The 24,318-nt window shown below is 35.2% G+C and overlaps 1 protein-coding gene across 4 annotated transcripts in view; it reads left to right on the top strand.

The window, feature by feature from the left end:
* Window positions 1-2,271: 2,271 nt before the first annotated feature.
* The window catches only part of LOC127416913 (glycerophosphodiester phosphodiesterase domain-containing protein 5-like), a 53,763-nt gene continuing 31,716 nt past the window's right edge, over window positions 2,272-24,318 (top strand). For 2 of the 4 annotated variants that reach the window (XM_051656514.1, XM_051656511.1), the window contains exon 1: window positions 12,046-12,180. The gene's annotated coding sequence lies outside the window, so the exon portion shown is untranslated. The other 2 variants (XM_051656513.1, XM_051656512.1) reach the window with 2 other exon arrangements.

The raw sequence follows: 24,318 nt of genomic DNA, 5'->3' as shown, positions 1-24,318 counted from the left end.
TCAATGCAGTATAAGTTTCATTAAAGGTTAAGATTTTAATCAAAGTTTTTTTTTTTTAATTAATTTTAATTTTCAAATAATTTTAATTTTCTTTATTTATCACACATTATACATTTGCACATATACAGTGAAATTCTTCTTTTTTTCACATATCCCAGCTAGGCTGGGGTCAGAGTTGCCTCCAACAATAAGTTTTTACATTTTCTGAAATTTATTTTAGTGGTACTTATTTGTGCAAACTTGCCATAATGCTGTGATGTTTGAGATGGTTGCCAGGGTGTTGCCCTGTGGTTGCTAGGCAGTTACTTACAGGCACAGGTCAAATCCATATGTTCCCCTTTCATAGTATACCATGTGAAAATCTTTTCAACAAGTCGCACAATTTGTGATATTCTTCATATCTGTAGTACAAATGGTGCAGAATGAGATAAATGTCAAATTATAATACTTAGGAGTTTTGAAAAAAATAAATTAATAATAATAACTAACCTAAATAGGAGTAAAAATAATTTCAGTACAGAAAGGTTTAACTCGTCATTTTAAACACTAATCTGATCTGTTACATTGTGATGCTTATAGTCTAAGAGGATGATTTTATTTACGTAACACAAAAACATCTTATAGCCCAATCAAATTCATAGCAAAACTGAACATTTAGGTTGTGTAACTGTTTAACGTAACAGTGTGATTTGGCAAATCTCATTTAGGCTACACTTTTATGCATATTCCCTGAAATGTGTCGAATTAATTTCAAAGAAGAGAAAGACAACACTCTAGTTTAATGGATGAAATTAACCAAAGTTAATGCATGCTTGCTTTTTGCATTTAACTAACGAGAGAGGCTCAAAACATGAAACATCTGGGATGTTGAGCTTTGAGCTTAGCACAAGCCTGGGTTTATGAAATAATATTAAGCTATCCTTGACAGCAAGTTCTCTCATTTATGATCAGGAATAAACACAAATTAATTTAAAGTTTTAAATAATTCATGACATAACATTCAAGGAATAATCATTTAACCTCCCTAAAAGCCAGCAATTGGCATGGGTCCAGTGTAGTGGATATACAGTACATTTTTGAAAATATTACTAAAATCACATAGTTTATGTCCTGGTGTATCTTAAAGAGGACCTCCTTTTCACCAAACAATAACATTATGTTTTACATTAAAATAATGTACTGTGGCCCTCAATAAAGTATTTGGGCACGTAAGCCACTCTTAAAAATAGCAAAATCACCCAAGCATCATTTTTTTTTAAAGAAAAATAGCACAATTACACTTTTCAAGCAAAAGTTAGTTCTGAGTTAGTTCTGATTATATTATATGACTTTACAATAAGATTATATTTGTTATTGTTAGTAAATACATTGGGTATTATCAACTAACAATTACAAATATTTTTAGCATTTATTAATCTTGGTTAATGTTGATATACTGTGTGTGTGTGTGTGTGTGTATATATATATATATTTATATATAAAATTGCTCACTGTTTGTTCATGTTAGTTCATAATGCATTGTTAACTTTTAATTTAAAAATATAGTACAAGTATACAAATATAGTATGTTAGTATACAGTATGTTTATATTAACTTTAACCACGATTAATAAATGCTTAAATACAACCTTATTGTAAGGTGTTATCTATTATATTATAGTATTTTGTTATATTATATTATATTATCACTTTACAATAAGGTTCTATTTGTTAACATTAATAAATGCATTAGGTATCATGAACTATGAACAACATTTAAAATCACTTATTAATCTTGGTTATTGTTCATTTATAAAAATACAATTGTTCATTGTTTCTTCATGTTAGTTCATAATGCATTAAACGTACTCAAATAATGCATACTCATTCAACTAATGCATACAACTTTTAATAATTAAAATAGTAGGCCATGTGTTAAAATTAACATTAACCAAGATTAATGAAGTGTTGAAAAGTGTTGTTCACTTTTAGTTCATGTTAACTTTTGTAACTAATATATTAACAAATACAACCTTGTTGCAAAATGTTACATGTTATGTTATGCTATGTTGTGTTGTGTTAAGACTATTTAATATTTGTAGTATTTATTTTATTGTTTATTTTTTTCAAATGCATCAGACACTGTAGTGATGTAATAAAACTTTTTACTGCCAGTCGAACTGTTTTAGGGGGACAACATACAGTATATTTAATGATTAAGACATCTTGCTTTTTCTTGCCAGAAAGTACTTCTCCGCGTCGCTCTGCGCTATGAGAGTTGAATTACATAACAGTGATTGAGACCGTGGAGCTCACGCGCTGTCCCTGCATCAGCAGCACTACGCAACATGCGATCAAAGACGGCGATGAGCACTCGCGACACTGCGGTAATGTGAGACCTTGTCTGTGCATGTGTTTTCATGCATCATTTGTGCATCATCAGTTGTGGTGCTGATGCTGAGCATACTGTGTGCATGCGCCGATGAACTCATTGCAGAGATTCCATGCACACTGAATAACTGCAACATCAGACAGCGCAAAGACAAGTGAGCCTTTACATTTTATTTCATAACTGCTGGATAAAACGAATGGGAGTGTTGCATATGCATTGTTTGGTAACACTTTACTGTACATTACATTGTCCTTGTTTTGTTATGTTCTTGTTATTCATTGCAATAAATCCAACTGTATAATTATGAAGTGATAAAAAACAAAATTATGCATGAATGACTATGCTGTTATTGTTTATTAGCTTGCAATGAGCAATGTTTGCATATGCAATCTTTATGTTGAATATGCAATGCTTGGTAACACTTTACAGACAATGTCCATGTCACACATATTACATGTTATTGTAAATGTTATCAATAGCAATAAGAACAGCTTTATAAAAACAAAGCTGTAAATGACATGCTAGTATAATTAATGGCAATAGCAATATGAACAACTGCGATAAAGAACAATTAGTATACACTTGTTTTAAATTATTTAGTAATGTTTATCAGTGTTGAGTATGCTATGTTGCTGGTCACACGTTACTTTATTTTGCTTATGTTACTGTGTATTTACATTATTGCAATTGCTATAATAACTGTTAATATTAACATAGCAATCATGCATCTAACTTTATTCTTTGCATTAGAGACCTATATCCTAACGAGCCCCCTGAACTGTGTGTAGGAGGGTTGTCATAAGAAGGAAAATGCTAGTGTACAGCCTGTGCTCTCTGCTTATTACTTCTCAAGGTTACTCCATTCTTAAGGGGGACAGTATAGAGCCTTTGAGCTAACGGTGATGTGAAGAGCTATTCATCTCTGAACACATCTATCTATCTATCTATCTATCTATGAATAGCTATCAAATTCACTAACCAGCACTGAGGGTGCTTTCTCTGTGCTGCGTACATACACTGACCTGAAGGGATTTAAGGAGTGCAGTTACATGTCATTTTGCAGATGGTTTCATTCGCAAATGCCTTCCAGGGCTTTATTTGCAAGAACAGCCCTACTGGAACCACCTACGGTTAAGAGCCACTATCCAGTTCAAAATGGTAACATGGCATCATTATTTAATGTAACTCTCCTGTTTCCAGGCAGCACTATATGGGACTGTGGAGCTTTTCTAACTCAATTCCTTAGCCACTAGGTTACTATGCAATTAAATGACCTTGCGCAATCTAGTAAACCCTTAGTGATGGTTCACTTTCAATAATAAATGGAGCTTTAAATTTATTATTTTTATTTTTTTTAAAGATGATGTGTGTAATTTGAAGTGCTGAAGTGTTTTGAAACAGTAATTTATATATATATATATATATATATATATATATATATATATATATATATTTATAAATTATTTAATGTCAATTTAAAAACTTTATTCTTTGTTTTATATTATGCTGGCATTAATTTAAAAAAGTAATCAACACTGTCAAGTCATTTTTATTTGTGTAGCGCTTCTCACAACACACATCGTTTCAAAGCAGCTTTACAGAAAATCATGCTTTAACAGAAAATGAAACTGTAATATCTATAAAGTCTTAGACTCATCATTGTGTAGTTTGATTAAATATGATTGTAAATTGTGTATAAAAATAAATAAATAATAATTGTATTTATAACCCCAGTGAGCAAGCCGAAGGCGACTGTGGCAATGAACACAAAACTCCATAAGATGTTGGTTAATGGAGAAAAATAACCTTGGGAGAAACCAGACTCACTTTGGGGGCCAGTTCCCCTCTACATAAACAGCATGAATATAATGCCAATATTAGTTATTTGTGTGCAGTGCAAGTCATGGTTTAAAATTAGTAAACTAAGTAAGTGTTAAGGGTCAGTGTTTAAAACAATGATTTTGTAAGAACTGTAAAATTAATGACTAATGTCTTTGAAGTTCATCCTGGATTAACTGCAGAAGTTCACATAGATGCAATTGTCCTTTGTTAGTTGGCTGATGAAGGCAATTAATTGATAGACTATGCATTCCATTTCAAGAGTGTAGTCCATCACAAGGTGATGCAGGCAGAGATGAGCAAGGTTGGGAGGGTTACTTTTGAAATGTATTCCACTACAGATTACAGAATACATGCTGTAAAATGTAATTTGTAACATATTCTGTTAGATTACTCAAGGTCAGTAATGTATTCTAAATACTTTGGATTACTTCTTCAGCACTGGTAGATTTTTTTCACTTGTTTTGACTGTTAAAAACTCTGCCAGTACAGTAAGACAAAATACACATGTTAAAAATACATTCTCTGAAAAACCTAAATATCTTATGCAGTGTTGTTTCTAAAACAAGATCAATCAAATTGATCTTGTTTTAAGGATTTTTAGATATTTTTACTGGAAAACAATACAAAAATTGTGCCTGGTACATGTGCATGTAAAATGGCTAGAAATAGCATTTTAGCTTAGTGTAAAGCTGACAATTTACACAAGGTTTATTTCTATTTCTTCTGCTCCAAACTTACTTCAAACTTACTCTGTCTGCTCGCATGAATGTAACGCATCATAAGAAAGTGTTTCACCGCTGTTCAAATGCACTTTGGATCGCATCATTTATATGTGTAAATTTTTTCCATCTGAAAGGACTGCATTTTATTGTAATTTGTTTCATGTAATATTTAAAGTAATCTCTTCAGTAATCAAAATACTTTTTGAATGTAACTGAATTCTAATTAACAATGATTTAAATTGTAACTGTAGTGGAATACAGTTACTTATATTTTGTAGTTTAAATACGTAATCCCGTTACATGTATTCCGTTACTCCCCAATCCTGGAGATGAGTGAGGTGCATCGCAGTTGAACCGGTCGGTCATTTCGGTGAGGTCTATCCTAAGTCCATGGTTCAGGCAGTGGCATATGAAGTATCCCATGTCTTATGGTTGGAGTTGGCATCAGTCATCCTCTGAAGTCCATCGTAATAGACTGAAGTGATGTCTCCGTCGTAATAGACTGAAGTGATGAATAGCTGGCACTGGCTGCATTTAGTCGTCATCAGTCAGAGACACGTAGCAGTGGAGTCCAACACCAAGCAGGAACGGAGCTGGATCTGGCCGGTTCTGGTGACCTCGGGATAGGAATCCTGAGGTTGAGACAGGGAAACAAATTAAATTATATTAGCATAGATGCCATAAATTTTTTTTGCAGAGTTATATATCATGATAAATGTTTCTGGTTCCAGCAGACCTAACTAAAGCAGCCTAATTGTGAATTGAAGGATAAATTAGGTGTATGGCTGTCTAAATATTTGAGTCTTTAGTCTAGACTTAAACTGAGTGAGTGTGTCTGCATCCTGAACAGTATTAGGGAAACATAGTTTAGGAGCCAAATAGAAAAAGGATCTACCTCCTTTTGTGGATTTTGGTATTCTAGGAACTATTAACAGGCCAGAATTTTGCGATCGTAATGAACGTGATGGAATATAGCGTGGTAGGTCACTTACAGTTAAATTCAGAAGTTTACATACAACTTAGCAAAATACATTTAAACCCAGTTTATCACAATTCCTGACATTTAATTGTAGAAAACATTCCCTGTCTTAGGTCAGTTAGGATCAGTACTTTATTTTAAGAATGTGAAATGTCAGAATAATAGTAGAGAGAATTATTTATTTCAGCTTTTATTTCTTTCATCACATTCCCAGTGGGTCAGAAGTTTACATACAATTTGTTAGTATTTGGTAGCATTGCCTTTAAATTGTTTAACTTGGGTCAAATATTTTGGGTAGCCTTCCACAAGCTTCTCACAATACGTTGCTGGAATTTTGGCCCATTCATCCAGACAGAACTGGTGTAACTGAGTCAGGTTTGTAGGCCTCCTTGCGTGCACATGCTTTTTCAGTTCTGCCCACAAATTTTCTATCAGACTGAGGTCAGGGCTTTGTGATATTCACTCCAATACCTTGACTTTGTTGTCCTTAAGCCATTTTACCACAGCTTTGGAGGTATGCTTGGGGTCATTGTCCATTTGGAAAACCCATTTGCGACCAAGCTTTTACTTCCTGGCTGATGTCTTGAGATGTTGCTTCAATATATCCACATAATTTTCCTTCCTCATGATGCCATCTATTTTGTGAAGTGCACCAGTCCCTCCTGCAGCAAAGCACCCCCACAACATGATACTGCCACCCCCATGCTTCATGATTGGGATGGTGTTCTTCGTCTTGCAAGCCTCACTCTTTTTCCTCCAAAAATAAGGATGGTCATTATGGCCAAAAAGTAAAATTTTTGTTTCATCAGACCAGATATTTTTTTATGGTTGTTTTGGAGCATTGGCTTCTTCCTTGCTGAGCAGCCTTTCAGGTTATGTTGATATAGGACTTGTTTTACTGTGGATATAGATACTTGTCTACCTGTTTCCTCCGGCATCTGCACAGGGTCCATTGCTGTTGTTCTGGGATTGATTTGCACTTTTCACACCAAAGTACGTTCATCTCTAGGAGACGGAATGCATCTCCATCCTGAGCGGTATGATGGCTGCGTGGTCCTATGGTGTTTATACTTGCGTACTATTGTTTGTACAGATGAACGTGGTACCTTCAGACGTTTTGGAGGACCACAGTTGTTTTTCTGAGGTCTTGACTGATTTCTTTTGATTTTCCCATGATGTCAAGCAAAGAGGAGTTTGAAGGTAGGCCTTAAAATACATCCACAGGTACACCTTCAATTCAGTACACCTCCTATCAGAAGCTAATTGTCTAAAGGCTTGACACCATTTTCTGGATTTTTCCAAGCTGCTTAAAGGCACAGTTAACTTAGTGTATGTAAATTTCTGACCCACTGGAATAGTGATATAGTCAATTAAAAGTGAAAAAATCTGTCTGTAAACAATTGTTGGAAAAATTATTTGTGTCATGCACAAAGTAGATGTCCTAAACGACTTGCCAAAACTATAGTTTGCTAATATTAAATCTGTGGAGTGGTTAAAAAATGAGTTTTAATGATTTCAACTTAAGTGTATGTAAACTTCTGACTTCAGCTATAAGTACTGCAGAGCTAGACCATTCAAAGCTTTGCACGTAGTTAACGAAATGTTAAAATTATTACAAAATTGAACAGGCAGCCAATGTAACAACGATAAAATAGGGTTAATATGATCATATATATTGGTTCTAGTCAATACTCTGGCTGATGCATTTTGAACCAATTGAAGTTTATTTACTGAACTTGCTGGACATCCTCCCTGTAATGCATTATAATAATCTAGTCTTGAGGTGCATGAACGCATCTATTAGTTTTTCGGCTTCAGCAACAGAGAGCATGTGTTTTAACTTACCAATATTTCTGAGGTGGAAGAATGCTGTTCTACAAACATTGAAAATTTGATTTTCAAAGGACAGACTGGTATCAAATATAACCAGTATCATATATAAAGTTCTTCTCTGTAGAAGATGATGTAACAGTACATCCATCAAGAATCAAATTTAATTTTATCGGCTTGTTTTTGGAGGTTTTTGGTCCAATAATTAGTACCTCTGTTTTGTCGGATTTGAGTAGAAGGAAATTTCTGGCCATCCAGTCTTTGATTTCATTTATACACTCTGCTAATTTGGTTTCGAAGAAATATAAAGTTGGGTATTGTCGGCATAACAGTGGAAACTTATTCCACAATTCCTGATAATATCTCCCAGGGAAAGCATATATAAGGAGAAAAGCAGAGACCCTAAAACTGATCCCTGTGGCACTCCGTACTTAACTTTTGTTTGATTTGACAATTCCTCGTTTACACAAAGAGGTAGCAGTCTGCTAAATAGGACCTAAACCATTCTAATGCAAGTCCACAAATGCCAACGTAATTCTCAAGTCTATTTAAGAGAAAGTTGTGATATATAGTGTCGAAGGCAGCACTAAGATCACTAGTAGAGAAATGCAGCCGTGATCAGATGATAGGAGCAAGTAATTTATAACTTTGATAAGTGCAGTCTCTGTACTGTGGTGGGGCCTTAATCCTGACTGAAATTATATAAACTATTTCTCTGTAGAAATGAACATAGTTGCGAGGACACTACCTTTTCTAGTATTTTTGATATAAATGGGAGATTTGCCTATAATCTATAATTAGCCAATTCTCCAGGATCAAGCTGTGGCTTCTTAATAAGCAGTTTGATAACTGCCATTTTAAAGTTTCTTGGGACATGTCCTAAGGATAGCGAGGAGTTAATAATATTAAGAAGAGGTTCTGAGATTACAGGGAATACCTCTTTTAAGAGATTAGTTGGTATTGGATCTAACATATATGTTGTGGCTTTTGATGTTTCAATAAGTTTTGTTAGCTCTTCATGACCTATGACAGCGAAGGATTGAAGTTGCTCGTGAGGAAAATTATGAGACACTGTTTTCTGATTTTATTTTTTTGTTTTGTTTTTTGTAGCAGATGGGAATGCAAAAACAATATTTGCTATGGTCTCCCAGGTACCTTTATTGAAGTTTATCCGGCTATAGTTTACTTCCTTCTTCCTTCGTTGTCGTTGTTTGCGACATTCCAGACAGGCTGTGCATTGTTCACTCTCTGTGTCCAACATCACACAGGAATTTGGAATGTTGTTTCCGAATGTTCCAGGACTGAGACGTTGGCCCCATTATGTTGAGTTACTGACAAGTGCCATCTCCCATCAGACATTTCTGCATCGGTTCAACTGTCTTTCTCTTCTCCTGTGGTGCGACTGGTAGCGTGTTGCGTCAGCTGCATCAGAGACCTGGATTCTTGTCCCGCGTTAAAACCAGGTAGTAATCGCATTTAAATAATCAGTGACGAGAGCGATTCTGAGGTTGCATTTTCCCTCTAAGAATACAATTTTACTCCACTGACGATTAAGTTTAGGGTTTGGGTTTGGGAGTAGAGTTAATAAAATATGCATTCCTCTTCACTCTATTACTTCCTTTACAGCTTAAAACAACTGGCTTTACAACTCACTTCTGACGCCCCTCTGTGGACATTTCACCCAGAAACTGGAGCTCACATGTGCCCTTATGTTAAAAAACACTTTCTGCTTCAGCCACTGCGGGTAATGCTTCAAATTTTGATATGAACAGGGCAAGTTTAGGTCAAGAAAAGTCAACCTGCTGTTTCTGAATTCACTGTGAGATCAGTCTGCGGCGACACGCAACGTTTGACCCTGCTTTGGCTTTTTTTTTTTACTATTTTTATAGACAGAGCAAAATTAGACAAAAAGGCTGGCCATATTCTTGAAAATAACTTCTTGTTTATAGAACTGTTGTTGTACGGTATTAAGGCAATATCACACACAAAATCATGCTTTTATATTGATTCGACTGCAGAGCCGTGCTGATATTCAGGGCATCAGCACTCTGCTTGTGTGATATTGTTTACTTTAATGGAAACAGAAGTGATTATGATGAGCATCATTATATCATTGTGCTAAAGAAATAAGCCAAATTTGATTTCTACATATAAAGCACTACCATATATAGTATGAACAGTACATTACAGTCTTTAGGGTGATGATATTAAGGTCTTTAATTAAAGCAATTTAGAAGTGTGTGGACCTATTTTCTTCATACAGCTGATAGTGAGTTACTCTATGTCATGACAGATGAAAATAGACAGAAAAGAGACTAGGAGAACCCTTTCATGAGGAATTGTTAAGCGCAGTGCAGTCTTCCATGCAGATTAGAGGGCAAATATGAGACTCTGTCCCATTTCAAATGAAACTTCTGCGTCAGAGCTCAGCTATGTCAGAATCACATTATGAATTCAAGCCTCTGGATCTGATCTGAGACAAAGAGAGATAGAGTCAAGGAGTTCAACCAACTATTTCCAGAACTAAAGGTGCATACACATGGTTTTATGACTCACCAGTCCAGTCCAGAGTGCAGTCTGTATTGCCTGACAAATACTGTAAGATTAGCTCTCTTAGACCCACTGGATAATGGAATAAATACGTATGTGCAGTCTAAGTGCCAGCATGACCCTTTTCTATATTCGACTGAGCCAGAGTTACTGAAATGCTGCAGTATAAATGTTTTCTTGTGTTTAGTTGTCTAAGCAGTTCAGCTGTTGAAACTTTTCTTTCAGATTGTCCTCATGGTTGTCATCTAATTGTTATTATAATGCCCTAAAATTGCTGATGGGGCCAATAATTTCACTTATGAATGGCTGATCAATTTCAATTATAAATGGTAATATGGATTACTTTTCAGGGAAATAAATGTAATAAACAATAATTAAATCAATAAAATTTAAAACAACATCAGAGACACTAAAACAAAGGTCTGAACTAAAAGCTAAATTGACTGCCAGCTTGACCGTCTAATGAAATATTTAAGCGAGTGACAAGAGTTTAGAAGCGTATGATCAGTGTCATATGTATCCAGCGGTTGTAAACAATACAGTCACCATCTGTTACTGTGATAGCTTCACTCACTCTGCACAATAAATTACACTGATACAGTACAGCCAAAGCAACAAAAGTTGCTCAGATATGGTTAAACTGACCTAGATTATAGTGCAGTTATATTTATTTATGTAGTCATACAGTTTATGCAAGCACAGTGCTGCAGTTACTGTATATAAATATAGTGCAGTTCTCAAATAGCTCATTTTTTATACTTTTATGGATTAGTAAAGATTTAAAAAATGATCAAATATAAATGTTAAGTCTGAATGTAAATTAGGGCTGGGAGTTGATTTAAAAAAAAAAAAAAATAGATTCCTTGATTCCGAAGCATTGGGAATCGACTCAAGCTTGGATTCGGCTCAGGGGTGTGGCATGATCATTGGTCATTCATACAATTAATTATAAAAAGTGTGAAGTACGCTTTATATCCTTGTATGATTTCCCTTCTGTTTTTTCTTGAGAATCGAGAAAATAATTTTGGAATCCACTGTTGGAAACCTGGAATCAGAATCATGGAATCAAACATGCCTGATGTAAATGTAAAAATAAAAGACCTAAATATAAATATTACATAAAAACTTATGTAACATACTTATGTAATAACAATCTAAAATCTAAATTTAAATGTTAAATCTGAATGTATATTTTATCTATCTATCTATCTATCTATCTATCTATCTATCTATACAGTATATTTATACAGTATTTATAAATGTTAAATCTAAACATAAATTAGTCTGGAAGCGATGTAATCATTTCTGAAAATCTGAAATCAAGTGTCGAATCCAAAATTTATGGACAGTCCTAATGTAAAGGTAAATACATAAATAAATAAATAAATCTACATTTTATTATTAAATATAAAATTGTAATAAAAGTATTAAATATACATTGAAATGGTTAAATTGTAATTGAAATTGAAAAAAAAAAAAATCTAATTTAAATGAAAATCTTAAATGTAACTATAATTTTAAAAGCTGAATCTGAATGTAAATATTAAATATATATTTTAAAAATTGAAAATAAAAATATGTATAACATGAAAGAAACGTTTAATCTAAATCTTGTAGCACAATTTATAGAGAATGTGCAAATTACGAGAGAGAGAGAGAGAGAGAGAGAGAGAGAGAGAGAGAGACAGAGACAGAGAGAGAGAGTCAGTCTTAGTGGGAGGAGTGAGCATTAAGGAGTATTGAGATGTTGAGAAAGCAACAGGTCTACGGCACCTGCTGTTCACACGCGCACACAGACTGCACAGCTGAACGACCAAGAACTGTTCGGCTCTTCCGATACTGCGGCTGATTTATAATAACCGGAACATTCCAACGAAAGAATAATCGGTGAGTAAAAACATTGACGTGTCATTTTCATTTGTATATAAATTCGTACTTCTGGCGATGCTTTTTAAACATTCACGTTAGAGATTAAACTATTCATCGAATTCAGGTTTGACTTAAAATAAAATAAAATAAAATAATAAATGTTATTTATTTTTCCAACTGCTAGTGCCCTTTGCTTGACTCACGTCGATGCTGTTATTGTCATAGCAGTGAATGACTGTGGCATTGAATAGATCAGAGTTTTCTGGAAATCCAGTGAAAACAATAGTGTGTGTGTGTGTGTGTGTGTGTGTGTGTGTGTGTGTGTGTGTGTGTGTTTGTGTGTCCGTTTAGCTTCGTACCTGCAGTGGAATCTGAAAAAAAATGAAATTTCAAACCAGTGAGTGAACATTACATGTTGTGCCACAGTAATAAAATTGTACCAACAAGTACTACCATGCATTTTTGGACACAGTGTTGTTAAAAAGTATTTGCCCCCATCCTGATTTCTTTTGTTTCTCATATTAAATAAATAATAATAATAAATAAATAAAATCTAAATCTAACATAAAACAAAGGCAGTCTGAGTAAACAAAAAATACAGTTTTTAAATGATAATGTTATTTAAGCAAAAAAGTTATCCAATACAAACTGAGCCTGTGTGGAAAAGTATTTGCCCCTTAGTTACTAAATCCCCAAATCTATGAAACTGCATTCATAATGGGGTTCAGCTGGACTAGACACACCCCAGGCCTGATTATTGCCAGCCCTGATCAATCAAATCAACACCTAACTTGAACTTTTTCAGCAGCATGAAGTTGGCTAAAAGGTCTCACCCAGTAGCACACTATGTCAAGGTCAAAAGAAATTCCAGAAATGATGAGGAAAAAGGTGATTGAAATACATCAGTCTGGGAAGGGTTACAAAGCTATTTCAAAGGCTCTGGGACTCCAGAGAACCACAGTGAGAGCCATTATCTCCAAATGGAGAAAACCACACACAGTAGTGAACCTTCCCAGAAGTGGCCGACCTTCCAAAATTCCTCCAAGAGCACAGCGACGACTCATCCAGGAAGTCACAAAAAAGCCAAGGACAACATTCAAGGAACTGCAGGCTGCTCTCGTCTCAAAGGTCACTGTTCATGACTCCACCATCAGAAAGACACTGGCCAAAAATGGCAACCATGGAAGAGTGGCGAGACGAAAACCATTGAATTTTGCCAAACATACCTTGATGATCCTCAGACCTTTTGGGAGAATGTTCTGTGGATTGATGATTCAAAAGTGGAACTGTTTGGAAGACAGGGGTCCCGTTACATCTGCCGTAAATCAAACACAGAATTCCACAAAAAGAACATCATACCTACGGTCAAGCATGGTAGTGGTCATGTGATGTGGTGGGGATGCTTTGCTGCTTCAGGGCCAGGACGACTTGCAGTAATTAAGGGAGCATGAATTCTGCTCTTTACCAGAAAATCCTAAAGGAGAACGTCCGGTCATCAGTCCATGAGTTGAAGCTCAAGCGCAACTGGATTATGCAGCAAGACAATGATCCAAGCAGAGGAGTAAGTCCACCTCTGAATGGCTCAAAAGGAGCAAAATGTAAGTTTTGGAGTGGCCTAGTCAAAGTCCTGACTTGAACCTGGTTGAGATGCTGTGGCAGGACCTTAAATGGGCAGTTCATGCTGGAAAACCCTCCAATGTGGCTGAACTAAAGCAGTTCTGCAAAGAAGAGTGGGCCAAAATTCCACCACAGCATTGTGAAAGCCTCATCACCAGTTATCGGAAACGTTTGGTTCCAATTGTTGCTGTTAAAGGTGGCACAACCAGCTATTAAGTTTAAGGGGGCAGTTCGTTTTTCACATGAGTGATATAGGTGTTGGATAACTTCTTTGCTTCAATAAAAAATATATGTATATATATATTTGAAAACCATATTTTGTGTTTACTCAGGTTGCATTTGTTTTATGTAATTTCTCGTTTGAAGATCTAAAACTATTTAGTATGAAAAATACACAAAAATAGAAGAAATCAGCACTGTACTTACCATGGTAGTGCCATAGTATTCTTTGAAGTACACTGGAGTATCAGTAACATGGTATAGTAGTACATATCAAGGTATCATATCATGAGTTGATACTATCACAGCACCTACAGTCACAGTACTTTTTGTAAGGGCAGAATGTTTTTTTTTTTTTTTAAATTGCATAATATTTGTAAGGCAATGAATGCAAGTACAGTTCAGTTCAATGCATAGTTCCCCAAGAAGGAAAATTCTGTCATCATTCATTCACCTTCATGTCATTCCAAACACGTATGACTTTCATTCCTCCATGGAATACAAAATAGATTTTAGGCAAATGTTAGCCTCAGTCACAATTGACTTTCATTGCATCTTTTGTCCTTTACAATGAAAGTGAATGGTGACTGAAGCCAGCATTATACCTAAAATCTACTTTTGTGTTTTCCACAAAAGAAAAATAGTTCTATGGAAAAAAACAACAACATAATGGTGCGTAAATACCCATTTTGGGGTGAAATTCTTTTAACTGAATACTCTGGGCAGACAAAACATAATATCTTGTCAATTTGCATGAATGTTTTTGTTGTTTTGGTTAGAAGTTTAGCTCAAGAGTTTTGATGTTCAGCTGGTAAGAGGATTGTCTGTTTTAGGTAGCACAGGTCACTTCCTGCTTTGTACAGATACAGTTAAATGCTGGTGTGTGTGTGTGTGTGTGTGTGTGTGTGTGTGAGAGAGAGAGAGAGAGATCAGGTTAATAGTGTTAACAGTATGGTGTTTTTTATTTTATTTTTGGTGTTTGCTAAGGCAAGCATCACTTTTGCTATTGCTCATACTTTTCCTAAGTGTAAAACGTTGGCCTGTAACTCCCACACCGTTTGTCTAAAGACATGAATGATCCCTCAAAACATATGGCTTGTTGATGTGCTATTAATTTTCTAAGCGATCATTACACATACTATTTTTGCAGGATGATAAATTGGGTGAAAAAATCCCATAGACTGACATTGGAGGGACCCAAGCCACATCTAGAGACCAGAATATTAAAGTGACTTGTACCCTAGCAACCAACAGTACACCCTAGCAATCATCTTCCGAAGCTCAAGCAACCCCCCTGAACACCCTAGCAACCATCTACCAGTGCCCTAGCAACGACCCAGAACACCCTAGCAACCATATACCTATGCCCTAGCAACCATCCAAAACACCCTAGCAACCGCATAGCAATGCCTTGGCAATCACTCGACTTTTGCTCAAACTGACAACCTAGCAACCACCCAGAACACCCTAGCATCCATTTACCAATGCCCTAGCAACCACCCAGAACACCCTAGCAACAATCTACTAACACCTTAGCAACTGCATATCAATGCCATGGCTTCCAAACAACTTTTGCTCAACCTGATGACCTATCTACCACCCAGAAAACCCTAGCAACCGTATAGCAATGCCCTGGCATCCACATGAATTTACTCAATCTGACCATCTACCAACCATCAAGAACACCTTAGCAACCATCTACCAATGCCCTAGCAACCACCCAGAACATCCTAGCAACCGCATAGCAATGTCCTGGCAACAAAATAACTTTTGCTCAACCTGACAACCTATCAACCATCCAGAACACATTAGCAACCATCTACCTAATGCTCCAACAACCATCCAAACCACCCTAGCAATCTAACAATGCCCAAAAACCACCCAGAACACACTGGCAACCGCATAGCAATGCCCTGGGAACCACGTGACTTTTGCTCAACCTGACAACCTAGCAACCACCCAGAACACCCTAGCATCCATTTACCAATGCCCTAACAACCACGCAGAACACCCTAGAGATCATCTTCCACTGCCTGGGCAAACACCCAAAACACCCAAAACACCCCAGTAACCATGTACCAACACTTTAGCAACCATCCAAAACACCCTAGCAACCGCATAGCAACGTCCTGGCACTTTTGTTCAACCTGACAATCTATCAACCACCCAGAACACTCTAGCAACCATCTACCAATGCCATAGCAACCACACAGAACACCCTAACAACCATCTACTAGCAACCTTCCAGAACACCCTAGCAAACATCTACTAGCAACTACCCTGAACACCATAACAACTGCATCCTAGCATTGTGGTGGTGAGTTGTTAAACACAAATTGCTCATAAATATAAAAATCTAGTTTAAAGTACATTACATAAACTGTATAACCTATTCTAAAAAACTCCAATAGTCTTACCAAAAAATGCTCTATTGAAATATTCAGAGAATGAGAGAAAGAGTGTGTATAGGGTGATTCAGGAGAGTGAATACACAACAGTCCTGCTGTTACTACGGCGATCATTATTTGTGTGTGCATTGTTTATTTATGTCTAAACAAAGAGCCATCCCTCGCCAAGCGTGCAGTGCAGACTGGTTCTCTCCGCTGGGTTGTGTGTTTTACGCCCTGTTGAGACGACGCATGAGAACGCTTTTACTCTGTTTACTGTTTAATTAGAAGCCACAATCTAATCTCCGTTGGTCATATTAAGATATTAAAGACTTATGGCTTCATACACTAAAAAACTGTACCATTTCCTATACAAATTCCATTACCATCCATTTGCTTTGAGATTCTCATTAATATGTAATTTTTTGACTTCACTAGTGGATATGGGGCTTTTTAGACTTTCAGTCGTTTTACTATTCGCCCACATATTGTCTGACTGCAGACAGTTTGAGTCGTGATATCAGCTGTATTGTATTTTATTACATTATGCAATTTTTACTGTGCCATTTCAGCTGAAGTTACTTTGCATGCTAGATGAGGAAGGCAAATGTTTACTGCTGTGGTTTACAAAGGCATAATAACACATTTCTTAAATCAAAGAGCATGAATATTGGAGTATTTACTTTCATTCAGGAGTAGCATGCTCTTGTCGAAATAATTGTATTTCAGATCAGCATGTTATATATGGGTAGTTGTCATGATATACTTTTGGGAAGTTGACATGTCCAACGATTTGACATGATATGCTCCAACTAACATTTTTAAAAAGCATTAGCCTATGCTAATTCTTTTATAATAACTATGCATGCAGCTTTTATAACTTCATATTAATGAGAGACCACCACATTGTGAAAGCAAGAACCTGATTAAAAATTATGAAAAACTAATGGTGACCTAGAGGACCTTAGACATACACTTTCCATTTATCTAAATTTTAACCTAAAAACTACCTATTACACTTTCAGATGTTGTAAAAGTCTCTAAAGCTGTTTGCAAGGAGGAAATTAGCCTAAAGTGAGAAATGAATGATCATTACTTCGCACCTGTAGTCTGGATCGCATGATGAGATGGGAGCGGCCAACCTAAACACTGTTTGACCCTGAGAAAATCTATAAGTCTTGTTCAATTCTAGTAAGTGGTTACAGTGAAACTGCACCCATGTAAAACATGCATAGAGTTGAGATAACAAACTTGTTATCAGTCTCCTCAGTGTCAAGGTTCATTTATACAGTTTATAGCAGTATATAGCATAAAAAAATGCATATAAATATACAATAAAAATTCTAAATAAATATTATAAAAAATTATAAGATAGAATAGACACAATAAAATATATTATTATGTAGTTTAAAAATCATATAAATATATATTAATATATATAGAATAAATATTATAGAAAATTATAAGATAGAATAGACACAATTAAAATATAATAATATGTAGCACAGAGCATATACTGTAAATATACATATCAAAAATATAAAATGAAAATTATATTTCCTATTAAGATAGAATAGACACAATACAAATATATTAATATATTGCATAAAAAGCATATAAATATGTATTTAAAATATAATAATATTATAAAATATAAAAATATAATATTTTATTATAATAAATATAATGAAATAAAAATATAAAAAATTTGATTATAATTTATTATAAAATAATATTAAAATAAATATTTATTATACATACTGTATTATACATATAAATATTAAAGCTATAGAATAAACATTATATAAAGTTCTAAAATAGAATAAAACTTAATATATAACTATAAATATTATTTAAAAATATATAAAATACTATTAGAAAATTATTTATTAAAAATAATATAAAAATATAGCATGCTCCGTTAGTCATGTTTCATTGTTGCTGCAGCCTGTAAGTGTGCTTTTAAAGATCTGCCACTCACAGGCTGCTGTTTGATTTAATTAGTGGGTGTGGCAATATCTGTCTTTCAAATGATAGTTCAGTGGCATTCAGTGGTGTTTTTACAATGTTGCGTCATATTCTTCCGGTTGAAAATAGTTTTGAGTTTAGTTGCCGTGTGATATCTTTGGTTTATATTTAGTTTGATTTCTTAGTTTATGATTGTGTGACCCATAATACAGAAACTCATTTCCTGTCTCATCTGCAGAGCAGATATCTATTACATCATATTTCACCATTCAGGAAATGATGCCTGACAACATGGAAAAAGTAAACAACTAAGGATCTTTTATAACTTGTGGTAATAAAGTGATAAAGAAAGAAAGAATAAGAAAGAATAATCCCATTGTTATGCCGACTGCAAGAATATTTGGAACGGTGATATTGTATGTACTTGCTTCTGTGGAACACAAAAGAAGCAGAATGTTAGCCTCAGTTACCATTCATTTTCATTGTAATTTTTTTCCATACATTGAAAGTGAATGGTGACAGAGACTAACAAATTGCCTAGCATCACCTTTGTGTGTTCCACAGAAGAAAGTCATACAGGTTTGAAACAATACAAGGTTGAATAAGTGATCGGCAAATTTTCATTTTTGGGTGAACTATCCCTTATAAATTTCAAATGTCGAAACAGAATGACCCCTTTAAAATACATTTCAAAAAGTTAGCTGGCCTCTTTGCCGTTTGATAAATCAGTGTTGCCTGTTTTGGACAGGTAAAATATTGTAGATGCATTAAGGATGTGAAGTGAAGCAGTAAAACCGGTAATGTAATACTGTCCATCTCGTCTACACATGCTGATGGGACACCTTCACTCAAAATCCACTGCTGTTAAGGACATCACAATGACAACAGACAGACAGGGAGGGGTTTGTGTGCAGGTATTGTCATTAGATCTGTCATCTAAATCAAACTACAACTTGTGCCAAAGATCTCAAAGATGTCTCTCCCCCTGATCATTAAACCTGAAAGCCTCTTTATGCTACAGACAGCTGGCAGCTGGCCACAAGTGTTTTGTACACTGCCCTCTGTAACCACAACATCCCTGCTGAACAAAAGAGCTGTCGGAGTGTGTAGACAGTTCTGTCTGGCTGTGTGATTTCACCATAGATTTGTCTTTCACCTGAAGTAAGCAGTTGTGCTCATTAGTTTACATACTGCTGCTCCACCTTCTTAAAAGTGTTCATCAATGAAAACGAAGTCGAGATGTTGTTCTGACTAACTTAGAAAAGATTAGGCTATTGGCAGTTATTTACTCACCCTAACTCACCCTCATTTTCTTTCTTCCATGGAACGCATAAGGGGAAGTTAGGTTCAGGTTTCTGTCAATTACAGCTCACGTATCAAATTCTGTACTCTACTGGACTTGTACCCTGGTCCTTTGCATCACAAGTGCAATGCTCAATCAGTTATCGTGCAATTTGATCATGCACGAACAAGCTTGCAAATGCAATTGGTTGTGTAATGCAAACATTAAAATGTATCACCTTAAAAGTCATGCTCTATAGTAAAAGTGTTTTGATGTCATTGATGTCATAAGATAGCATTGTGCAAGGAACAGGGCGAAAAGTAAGTGTTTATGACCTGAAAATCTGCCATTATACTTGTGATTTGTGTGAAAGGGAATACAAGTAATTGTTGTTGTAGCGTCTATAGTGTTTATTTCACCAGGAAACTGCTGCGATGCCTACAGTACAACAAGCCATGTAAAAATCATTTTGTAAAAATGTAGGTATAGTAATGTGAATCTGTGGTTGGACAGTTGCATACTGTCTTGTCGTACAAGTTGAATTATTCCAATGCAACCGAAGCTCAAACTGGATCTGAAAATTACGATTACATAAATGGTTGGAACTCTAGGCAGCCCTTGTTTGACTCTCCATTGTAAATGAATGACTTTGGGTCTGTCATTTTGTCATAAGCAGTGAAAAGGCGGCATAAGGTTTGTTCTTAGGAAATAATGTCTGACCCCTTGCTGAGGTCCAGACAGAATGACCAGGACAATGTCGACTTGATGTCACACAGAGAGCAGCTAAACCGGTTAGAAGACATTAAGTCAGCGGATTAGAGTAAAATCAGGAGAGATATTATCCAGACCCAATGCTACCTGCTCGCTTCAATCCTGATCATTCAGAGACTGATAAACTCCAGACATGAAGAAACGATGGTAATAATAATTTCATTTGATGAACTCTTTATGAATTAATTTGATTGGTCATATTTTTGATTAAAAAATAATTAATCTTTTAAACATGAAAAAAATAAAATGGAAAACGTCTCAGATAACACATGAAACCTCTGCTCCCTGAGATGAAGGGAACAAGACATTGCGGTAAACGCTTTTAGGGAATTCCTTCTCCGACAACCTAATTGAAGCCCTTGTATAATATCTCCAGTCTTATGATTGGCAATGTTGTTTGAGCCCTGCCCATTTAGGCACGGTTGGCCTATATAAGCAGGTGTGCGAACACCATTTCTTCAGAATTTTCTTCTTTAAAGACCGACATCGTCTTATCTTGACAACGTCAATCATCTCGTCTTGAACAGCCCTCTCTTCGCTGTCGACGGACACCCTCCAGCGGAAGGTTCCTTTGGCACCTAGCACTTCAGTCATCTGGAAATAAAATTTCCAGAATTTCCAAACAGAATTTGGGAAAACAAAGCAGAATTAGGAAAAAAAAATATTTCATCGGGTCCTATTTTTTATGCCTTGCAAACTTAAACATTTGCATTTTCTTTGAAGTAATACAAGTTGTTGATGTATTGAATATCTAATGTTGCTCATTGAAACTTTTCATTAAAGTGGTGATTTAACTGAAAACTGTTTTCTATGAGTGACAAATGTGTCTCTCCCCCCCCCCCACCAAGCCCGAATCCCGAAAGCTGAATTCTTTGTTGATCAGCATTCAAATCTTAGGACGTTTTTGTCATACTGTAGACATTTGTACATCTTTTTACTACAAGGAATGGTACCCGAGATACAAATCCGTCCCTGCAATCTCTGGAAAATTATTACATAAAGGGCGAATTTCAATCGAAAGTGATCATCTCTATGCCCTGCTCTCTACGAAAGACAGAGCTCTTGATGTAGGCACTCTGAAGGGAGCAAAGAGCCCTTTGTGAAATAGTTAACTTTCTTACTTTTGTTTGGAACAGCCTTTCGAGTGGTGTCCCCTTCCCGATGTTAGGCAAAATGTAAGGGATAGCCTCAGTCATTGCACTTGTTTCCATACAATGAAATTGAATGGTGACTGAGGCTAACATTCTGCCTAACATCTCCTTTTAAGTTCCACAGAAGATAGATGGTCATACACATGAGGGTGAGCAAATGGTGAGAGAATTTTCATTTTTTGGTGGACTATCCCTTTAACAGGCATAATAACATAAGATCCCTTACAAAAATAGTACGGTAACACTTTATAATAACTACATGGTATAAAGTATTTGTAACGCATTAGTTTATAGTCAATTGATCATTTATAAACTATTGTTCCTACATTAATAAGCTACATACAAATAGTTTTATTTGTTTATATTCACTTTAGCAAATGATTTATTATTGTTTAATAAGTTCTTTTATAGGCAGTTTGATCATGTTTTTTTTTTAACATGAACAAGGCATGAATTCATATATTAAATAAGAAATTATATATGTAATTAATTGGATTTACATTTAAACAATGTATTTGTTTCTGTTTTAGTAACACTTTTAAAGCAATTATTACTTAATATATAGGTCGTAACAAAGCATTAACTAATTGCTAACTAAGCCTTTTGCATGACCTAATCTAAAGTGAGAACTGTATATGCCTAATTAAACATTTATTAATGATCCATTACTCTAAAAATTTATTAAAAGAGATCCTCTGATTGCTCAAACGCAACTTTAGCATGTTCCATCCTATTAAGCTTTATGAGCAGACTTGTTCTCATTATTGCCAATTAAAATGACTGTTTAAATCAGTTTCACCAGTGGACATACTATAAATATTTCATTAAATTTAATCCAATTCCAGAAGGAAAGCCCAAAAATCCCACTACAGTCTGTGCGCATGCTCTGGAAGCCATCACATCACCACGGTCACATGCCAAAAAACCCCCCAAAAAAACGGAAAAAGGAAAGAGCATGTAACATTATATTATTCACTTTAAATTATATTTTGCCAATTCAGTGCCTATTAAACTTCATCAGTGAAAATGTCCTTACTATGCTGCTGAAGTGAAGCGATGTTGTCACGCCATACATGTTACTTTTCTCAGCGCTGGGCCGGATGGAACAATAACAGTAGTTTGTGGTTACGGAATAAGGCATTATGACCGTTTCCAAACGGCATTTATGTGCCCTTGAAGGGCACTTCGGTTAGGTTTAGGTTAAAGGTTTAGGGTAGGGGGGAGGGTTTTGTTGATTTAAAACTTGATAGAGCATTAACCATAAAAACCTTGTATGTTTGGGAGAACATTGAACTCTCTTTTAGTGCCACGCAGTGGACATTTCACCCCGGAACTTTCGCAATACATGTAATAAACCATGTAAAATCAAGCAAAAATGTTACCACTGACACTTAATCTTCATGAGATCAGGCTAGATGTATTTCAGTCAAACCTATTAGCGTGAAGCGAGAATTATGAGCAATTTCTGCCTAACTTTATTTTAAATACCTGCTACATCTGCACAATGTTTATTAAAATTAATTAAGAATTATCAGTATCATAAAACAATGTTTTTCTATGTTTGGCTGCATTTAGTGCTTCACTGCGTCTTTATGTAAATAAAGATCTAAATGTATTTATGTATGTAAATACCGTGCATCACTGGTATATGTGTTTGTATGCTATGAGAAGTGTGTGTGAGCATTTGAACAATTGTGCTGGAAGTGCAGAGGCCCATGAGAGGCCTCTAGAGAGTGTAGCTTATTTGAGTCACGACTGCTGTTTATGAAAGTCTACAGAAGGATCATTTATTAGCAGACCTCATTCTGTCAGTGTAAACAGAACTGAAGAAGTGATCTGTCTGTGACTGAAGGAATTCCCCAACTAATTATTATTATGTCTAGTGATGTCAAAAGTACTGGTACTTCAGTACCCAAGTCGATATTAAAATAAAAAAGATGTAACGAGATGTGTTACTGCAATACCGGTAGTACTGAGCACCCACTCAATTCGGTCCCAGCGCACTTGTCTGTCTGACACACTTTCAAATGCTCACACACTCATTTGAGTGTTCTGATTCTCCTTTTACACAGAAATTGACAATTAACCATATTAAAACTGTTATATGTCGTAGTGTGATTATTAAAACGCTACTGGATATTTAATTAAATAAATATACAGTCTGCATGTGTTGCACGCTGCAAAGTAAATGTGTGAAAAAGCTGCTCATATGCTGAAACCACCACATTTTATGAGCATATATATATATATATATATATATATATATATATATATATATATATATATTTATATAATTAAATCGCAGAATTTTGCGCTGTAATAATTTCAATGGGCTACATAACCAACATCTTATCTGGAAGTATGAAACTTCCGTCAAAAACACAGAACCAGAAACGCCTTCACGTCAAAATAAAAGTATGAGTCAAAATAAAAGCTTGACAAGTGAAATTTAAGAAATTGCAACAGAAATATATTACTAGTGTTTAGTAAAATGTATGTTATTATTATTATTATTATCTTGAACCTATATCTCACATGCAAGAGTGCTGTTGTACTGAACAGTTTTCGTCAGTGTTTACATTTATAATGTGATGTTCTGTTTTGCAGAATTTTATTTTACAAAAATAAGAGCAATGTTGTGTTTTGAGGATCTTTACTAAAGCACTTCTTTTTAAAAACATTGTTTTGTTGAAAAGTAATTGTTTATTTTCTTTTGATCAAAGTTTGGAATAATGTCATTAGACACAATTTTGAGTGATGA

This window comes from Myxocyprinus asiaticus, chromosome 26, assembly GCF_019703515.2.
Source record: "Myxocyprinus asiaticus isolate MX2 ecotype Aquarium Trade chromosome 26, UBuf_Myxa_2, whole genome shotgun sequence".
Lineage (NCBI taxonomy): Eukaryota > Metazoa > Chordata > Actinopteri > Cypriniformes > Catostomidae > Myxocyprinus > Myxocyprinus asiaticus.
The sequence above is the reverse complement of the archived record's forward strand: the minus strand, read 5'-3'. Positions and strand labels throughout refer to the sequence as shown.